A 7951-nucleotide genomic window follows, 5' to 3' on the forward strand; every position below is an offset into this window, starting at 1 on the left:
ACTGAATTACAGTATCAATGTAACGTAACATTTATGTACATGGTCTCTACCTCCTACTCCACCCCCCCCCCAAAAAAAATATATATATAGTACCTCAAGCATCCCCACCCCAAAGAGAAAGGCCAATGCTAGTAGATTATTCTCTTGTGTGTTATACCTGTGACACAAACTAGTTGCTCTGCACAGGATATGAAGTTTTAATTTTAAACTCTTTTTTCTACCTTTTCGACATGTAAAAGAGGAAACGATATCTAATCTAGACACATCCTCAGGTGCGTATCCAGGGGGGGGGCGTTGGGGGCGCGCGCCCCCCGGGTAAGAAAAAGAGGAGAGAAAAAAAAGAGAAGAAAAAAGGAAAAAAGAGGGGAAAAAAGAGGAGGAGGAGAGGAAGGAAGGGAAAAGAAAAAGAAGAAAGAGAGAAAAAGGAGAAAAGGAGGGAGTAAAAGAAAAACGCGAAGACACGGGGAGAGAAAGAGGAACAGTGACATCATTACTGCGCTGAAGGGTAGCCAGTGACGGATCAATGATTTCGTAAAAGTGTGACTCACCCTACCCCTTACACCGACAACTCCATTTTTTGACGTTTCCATTTTCCTCTCTCACTAATGATCTATATATGTACTATATATGGTCTATCATAACGCGTGTGTAGAATTGTGCTATGAAACCAACTGTGGCTGGTCTCGAACTCGACCGTGTCGTCGGGGAACATGACGCATTTTGGGATCGGGGCGACCGCCCGCCCCCCCCCATTCAGCATTTTTTTAAATGATATCGCTAAGTAATTTCAAAATAGAAAGTGCTTAGAGGCAACTTACAAGGCCTGGGAAGTGTCATTTCCAGCGATCTGGGAGACATTTTCGGCCAAAATTTGCTTGTACGCTTCGCGCTAACAAATGGTCCTGGGTAGTGCCATTTCCAGCGATCTGGGAGGCATTTTCGGCCAAAATTTTCCTTGTACGCTTCGCGCCAACCTATGGTGGCGCTACGCTTAGATAATTTGCCTACAGGCCTCGCCCCTCCCTTGGCAAATTCCTCGCTACGCGCCTGTTCGAATTTGTAACGCAAACAGCAGATATCACATCATATCAGTGAGCATGAAAATGGCGTTCCAGGATGAAAAGCCTCAAAACTGTCCGACTTGCCTGAAAAAATAACCAAAAATTTTCAACGCGCGTTCAACGTGTTCATGTCAATATCATATAAGCAAGCATCGGTTATTACATCGCATGCCATCATGTACCGTACGGTCCGTTCAAATTGCGCAGTATTTCGCGGGATGCTCATGTAAACAACGACATGTCTCATGTAGATGTATAAAAAGCATGGAGGTCCAATTATGTCAAAACTCTCTTTTACATTAGTAATGGCAAATTAGGGGCTGCACCCCCGCCGCGCAGTGGCGGAGCGTCCATACGGTCGGGGGGGTGGATGCCCCCCCTGACGGACTCAAATGGACTGCTGGCGCCTTTTTCAGCTCTTTACCACTTTTTACTTATTCTAGATTATTGACTTTTTTATTGCGCTCTCATCTACTTATTGACATTTGTCACATTTTGTTGCTGTAATTTGGCGATGACACCTTATTCTTCGTTTATCTGCAAATTAGCCAGGCCCGGAAAGGGTCATTTCCGGCGATCTAGGGAGTATCTTTATTCAAAAATTTTCTGTACGCTACGCGCCAACCAGTGGTGGCGCTCCGCTTAGATAGTGTCGAAAGCGCTCCTACAGACCATTCTCGCCACTCCTGACCAATACCCCTAGCTCCGCCACTGCCGCCGCGCCTCCTACGCCTATGTGTGTAGTGTTTGGTTGAAGGAAATATCTGCTATTTTTTCATTTCCTTCAACCAAGTTTTATAATAGCCGTTATAAGAAGTTTTAATGTTTGTACACCAATAAATTAACTGTGTCTGAATTTTCGAAAATTTGTGACCAACATTCTGCATCACACTTCCCTCTACTCGTGCAATTTTGACCGGTCTGTTAGGGGTTCAAGGAAGTTTTTCTATATTGGTTGTCCATAGATGAAATTTTGTACAACATTATGGGTATGTTTTCAAGTGAGTTTATTCACGAGAAATGTGAATTTTCAAATTCTCAACAAATATGGGGCTTAAAACCTTGAAAAGTGGGGCTGACGGGTATTGTGGGCCGCGACGTAGAATCGCCTACAAAAGCAAAGACCCACAGGAGATGCCATCAGGTCGAACATGATGTGTGCCGGGTTGACAAACTTCAAAAAGGTTATGGATAGAAAAAAAAACTATTAGGAAATACCTGGTTCTCAGGCAAAAAGGGTACATCTGGTTGGTCATTTCAAGCCCGAGAAGTGCCGTTTCCGGTGATCTGCGGGGGTTTCAAAACAAGAAATTTTCTTGTACGCTGCGCGCCAACCGATGGTGGCGCTCCGCTTAGATAGTAATTCGCGCCCCCCGGGTTTGAAAATCCTGGATACGCGCCTGATCCTGGTGTAATTTTCATTAAACTAACCACTGTAAAGCCATTTTCTAAATTCATGTACATTTGAAATTTAAATTTTCCAGCAAATATTAACTGATATTTCCTATCAAAAATGTATTTGAAGGAAACAAGAGCTATGTCACGGAGGGACAAATACCAAAAAATGTCTTTTCTTCAAAATTTGAAATCAAGTTTCTACATAATTTAAAGTGGATTTATCAGAACATGATCATGAAACCCAAATACACATGTTCACCGGTATTGAAAATTACATCACAATGCCCTGTAGTGACAGTTGGAACCTGAACCAGTCGAAAGTCAAAGCCACAGAGTGATCAAAAAAATAAAACAATTGAACCTTTTCTCAATGTGCATCTAAGTGTATACATGTATTCACCCAATGGTTACAAGCTAAAAACTTTTGTTTTGGCAGACAAACCAGCCAACTTCATATGGAAATATCTTGAAATCACATGTTAGGAATTGAGTTATAAATTTCAACTGGAGTGCTAAATATCATGTTCATCGTTTTTTAGGCCAAAAATACATTAACCTAGCAGTTAGAGAAAACTGCTGTGAAAATAGCTGTTAAGAGCTAATAAGATTGAAATTGATCCACCATTAATAGATTTTCTAGCATACATCTGGGAGTAATTTACTGACGACCATTCATTATGCTGTTTGTCTTTTATTAATATTTCCCAAACATTTGGAAATCTTTTCATCTTGATGTAGCGGTTGCCAGGTGATGTTTAGGACAGAGTTGTCTTCAAGGAGCTGTGAAGTATTGGTAACTTACTACAAAACATCAATTTGATACCTAATCGTTCAAAATGTAGAAGGTACCTGGCGACTGCCGTGCACATCACATACTGTAGGGAGCGGTTACCATCGATAATGATGTGATAAATATAATTATAAAACAATTATGTATGCAAAGAATGGTGGGTGCACCAACATATGCTATGGACACAGTCATTTCTCAGGGTACAATGAAGTTATTTATATAAACAAAAAACCATCGATAATGACATGGTTAATACATTATAAAAAAATTATGTATGCAAAGAATGGTGGGTGCACCAACATATGCAATGTTCACAGTCATTTCTCAGGGTACAATGAAGTTATTAATAGTTACAAACGAATGCAATATTCTAGTTCATTCATTGATGCATGTAATTTGCCATCAATGTTTGACATTCCCACAACTCTCTGTTGACTGTTCTGTGCTTTACAGACAGGTACAGTAGATCTTGATCTGCACAACTGACTGCATTCCAGCAAGCTGGTAACATTTTTCTCTTACTAATTAGTACATAAATTAACATATGTATACATGCATCTTTTGTTACGGAGGGAGCTCTATAGCCTTGTCCTACATGCCTCAGTTGTAATGAACAATTTAAACCTGGGGCACCTACCGAAAAAACAAATATAAGTACTACTACCCGGTCCCGAAATTAAAAAAAACTCTTGAAGTTGTTCTCCATTTACAGTTACAATTTTTATTCTGAATTAATGAACAAGGAGGAAAAAAATCATGTGTCTTCTACCTTAACTTCATCATTCAATTGTGATATTCCCTTCTATCTTGATGTGTTTAAGTGTAAAATATTGCGAAAATTTGTTACCATTTCCTGCCTGAGAAAGGTTTGGTCACCTGTGTTTGTTTACTTCAATACATGTGCACACTGTACTGTATAGCCTTTTGAAAAGCAATCTTTCCTCGTTGCAATACTTGCACACTTTCAATGCTACAAAACTTCACCTTTGTACTCATAAGCAGCTCATAAGTTGATAACCCCTGTGTCGAATTCAGGGCAACGGTCCCAAAAAAAGTTGATCAGAAATCTTCCATACTTGAAAGAATCGTGCAACTTATGAGTGGTGCATAATGAGTTACAAATCGGACATCACTATTTAACAATAAGGGTTGATCGTTGATTAGTTTTTATGGACTTTGGGAACTAATCTCTAAGTAGCTGGGACCTCCTGGAGTGCTAGCCTCAGTGCACGGCAATAAAACGATAAATGCAGTGCCGTATAAGTGCTGTAACTTCCTTGTAAGAAACTTTTGGTGCAAAATGCTGTTTATACTGTAAAACTGTCGCCCGTTGATAAATTTAGCAAGTTTCTGCAAAGTTGCAGATAAACATAGTAAATATAAATATGTAACCTTGCCAAGGGTGGACGAGAAAAAAATAAGAAAGAAATATTAAAAAAAAAATATCAACCAGATCTGAATCACACAAAATGCCTGACATTTCCAGTATATTGGGATAGAGTGTGGCATGTAATCACCTTATTTCAACAGAAATTGAATCATCTCTGGTACTCCAACTGTCACAAATGGGCACAAAGTTAAATGTCCAAATTCTGTGTTGGCAAAATCGCCTCACACACCTCCAATTTCAGAACAGACATGTGGTACAGATAGCTGGCTGAACCGAGGCTGAAAAGGGGTCTTTTCAGATAAAACCAGGAATTTGCGTCAAAAAGTGTTCCAACCTGTCTATGATATTGCTTCCAACATAGCATCAATCAAGTAGGATATCTTGAGCTTGGGACCCTGGTTAGGTCCATTAAAGTTCATAGCATATATGTTCAACTCGTAGAGTTGTTACTGTACTTTGTCAAATTTTGGCAAACTTTCCACAGAATCGTAATCTATATTATAACTATGTTCATTTTAGAATTACTACAACATCCTGTTTCCAATAAGATAGCGTGAGGAACTGATGTGAACTTTTGTGTAAATTCAAGTAACATCCTGCACCTCAGTTAGGCTGTCAAGAATTGTAAACCTCTGACCACTGGAAGCACCCCTTGCTACTTTGCAAACAGAGTCATCCAGATCGTTCAGAGTTCAAAATGGTAGGGGGTTGCTGCTCAATTCTTCTCAACTCTTGGGGCACTTTACACTAATTTTCTATGTTCAAATTGTCTCATATTGTTTGAGCTTCCAGGGCTCCACCCCAGGGTCCTACTCAAAGATACTCTTGCTTTGCACTCATGGTAGCACCTTTGGTGCACTTGGTTTGCCCCTTACAGCAATTGCTGGATCTGTCCCTTGAACCTTGCTTTGTTCACAGGTTAAACAGAGATGTTCACAGTCTTACCATAAACGTGACTGAGTGAAGGCCTACTGAACCTATACGTCTAGTAACATTAGGCTATATGTGGGTTTTAAGTTTAATGCGTAAAGAACAGGACATGAGTAAACAGGTACCCAGGAGCAAAAAATAATAAAGCTTACACCTACGCCTAACTTACTAAGCTAATTCAGACCTATGCCAAAGTTAGTATCACCGTTGTTTGTTTATTTATATATTTATTTATTGATGTGACAGCATCTGTGCTTATTTTACAGCACCGGTGCTTAGTCTACATTCTTATAATACAGTAATACTACTTTACTATACTATCGTATAGTATTACTATTAGGCCAGCAGGTCAACCTCTGCCGAGTGTACATCTGTGAATCAATATGCACGATAAGAAAATTCTAATTCGTTATATACCTTTAGTACTAACCAGCTCAAGAAGATCGTTCTTTTGGGTTGAAATAGCTCTACCGGCATTCGTTGTGGTAATAATACATCAGAATAACGCAGCATGCTTTCCCCTCGCTTCTCCTGTGTGTATGTTTACACTGAAGGCTAGACACTACTCTTCGGTCTTGTGTATAGCAGCAGAGCAAACAGTTCAGTACTATCTACTATCCTGTAGTCGGGGTTCGCCTACTATACTCAGCATCATGACAACGTTAGTATGTATATCACACAACACGCATGGAAACAAAATATCCAGAACCACGGCTGGGAGGAGTCAGCGCTTGAGTGCAAATTAGGCAATCCTTGTAATTAACAGTTCAACTGGAGAGGGAAATTACCATGAATGTGGAATTTAAAGGGTTTATGCCATAGGGGCCCTTCTTTCTTAGTCGTGTTTGTAATTGAGACCACATTTTCGATGTAAGGAGACATGAGATGAGTAAATTGTAGGTTTGAAATTATACCGCTTTGCTTGTAGTATGCTAGAGCCGGTACTGAAGATCTAGATTTGTTGTTTACATGTCTAGGCAACGGGTCAGACCAGGTCCAGTTCCCTTAAACTGAACATCAATAAGTTGCATCACGTTTACATAATAGAGATAGTGGTTGGGCCTGAAGAGAGTAAATTTCATGGTGCCGTGAACAGCGCGTGAACAAGTCACTGGATTTTTTATGTGTCGAATAACATATAAGGCATATGCGACTACGGCTCTAGAAGGGGTGGGTGATTGCAATAACGTAGGCCTACCTGTAAATTCAATGATCCGTAGCATATATAGTAACCACAGCTAATTATCCGTATTGGTCACGACCACCTTCCCTCCCCCATAATGGAAAACGCGATTCATAGAACCAGTATGTTAATTGCTATAAATTTGTACAAGTGATAAAAAATAAATAAAAACGCTGCAAGTTCGTAACTTCTGTCCAAAGTCATATATAAACCTCACGTACCAAAGTGGGGTCAGTATAGTGAGCCTACAGAGGTATTGAAACTAACTTCCATAGCCTATTTATTCATCTAGTTTCAGTTTTACTTCTCCATATCACCTATAGTGGTATAAAATGAAGGTTCAAGTGTATGGCTGCTGCTTGGTACTTCTATAATATGTAGCCTACGTAATTGGCACACAATAACGTTTTGTGAGTCTTCAGTGGTCACTGCGATAATTGCAGTGCTCCTCAACGATGGAAACACTGAAGCTCCCAATGACGACCAGAATCATCTCTATCAACTTTACACGCTTTTAAAATGTGAAGCTATGATGTACATCATATCAGCTTGCTTCAAGTTAAATGTTACTTTGTGTACCCCCCCCCCCCCTCCAAAACAAAACGACATAATCGTGGCAATTGGACGAACATTTCAACTGGATGCTTATTAGAATGTCAAATGATTTTTTCTCTGTATCATATAGCTTTCAAAAAGTGTTAATATGCACGTATCTACACTGTTCTAAGGTGTGCACAGTTTCATTACACCAACTTAAATAGTTATTACAAATAAATATAAATAAGAAATATCAGTCTAAATTTGAAAATGTGTCGATCTTCGCAAAGCGATTTACAATTATTCTGACTTCCCAAGACTCTATTCTCTGCACAGTAAAGGAGTCATCGGCAAATTTGAAACTTCATAGAGATTTCTCTAGCCATAATATTTATGATATTTGTGTGAAATTTAATGAACATTGAATACCATTTCATAAAGCATTGGAACATGACTTACGGCACAATGTGACTGTAGCCACTGGATTGTCGAACAGGCCCCCCAAAAAAGTCTGAAATAGAGGGCGCTTTACTAGAAAACATATCTCCCTAGTTTTGCGTTACGCTATAATGAAATAAATCTGTTTCGAATCTCTCGATTTATAATTTTGAATGTGAACAAAAGCGGGGGTTTTGTTTGATTATTATTATTATTGAGCAATA

The 7951-nt window shown here is 39.4% G+C and overlaps 1 protein-coding gene across 2 annotated transcripts in view; it reads right to left on the bottom strand.

The window, feature by feature from the left end:
* Nucleotides 1–6270, bottom strand: part of LOC139971524 (steryl-sulfatase-like) — a 51598-nt gene extending 45328 nt beyond the window's left edge. The window contains exon 1 of one of the 2 annotated variants that reach the window (XM_071978083.1): nucleotides 6000–6270. The gene's annotated coding sequence lies outside the window, so the exon portion shown is untranslated. Of the gene's footprint in view, nucleotides 1–5986 lie in introns of both variants that reach the window. The other variant, XM_071978081.1, reaches the window with a different exon arrangement.
* Between the last annotated feature and the right edge of the window lie 1681 nt (nucleotides 6271–7951).

The sequence above is a fragment of the Apostichopus japonicus genome, chromosome 8 (genome assembly GCF_037975245.1).
Source record: "Apostichopus japonicus isolate 1M-3 chromosome 8, ASM3797524v1, whole genome shotgun sequence".
NCBI lineage: Eukaryota > Metazoa > Echinodermata > Holothuroidea > Aspidochirotida > Stichopodidae > Apostichopus > Apostichopus japonicus.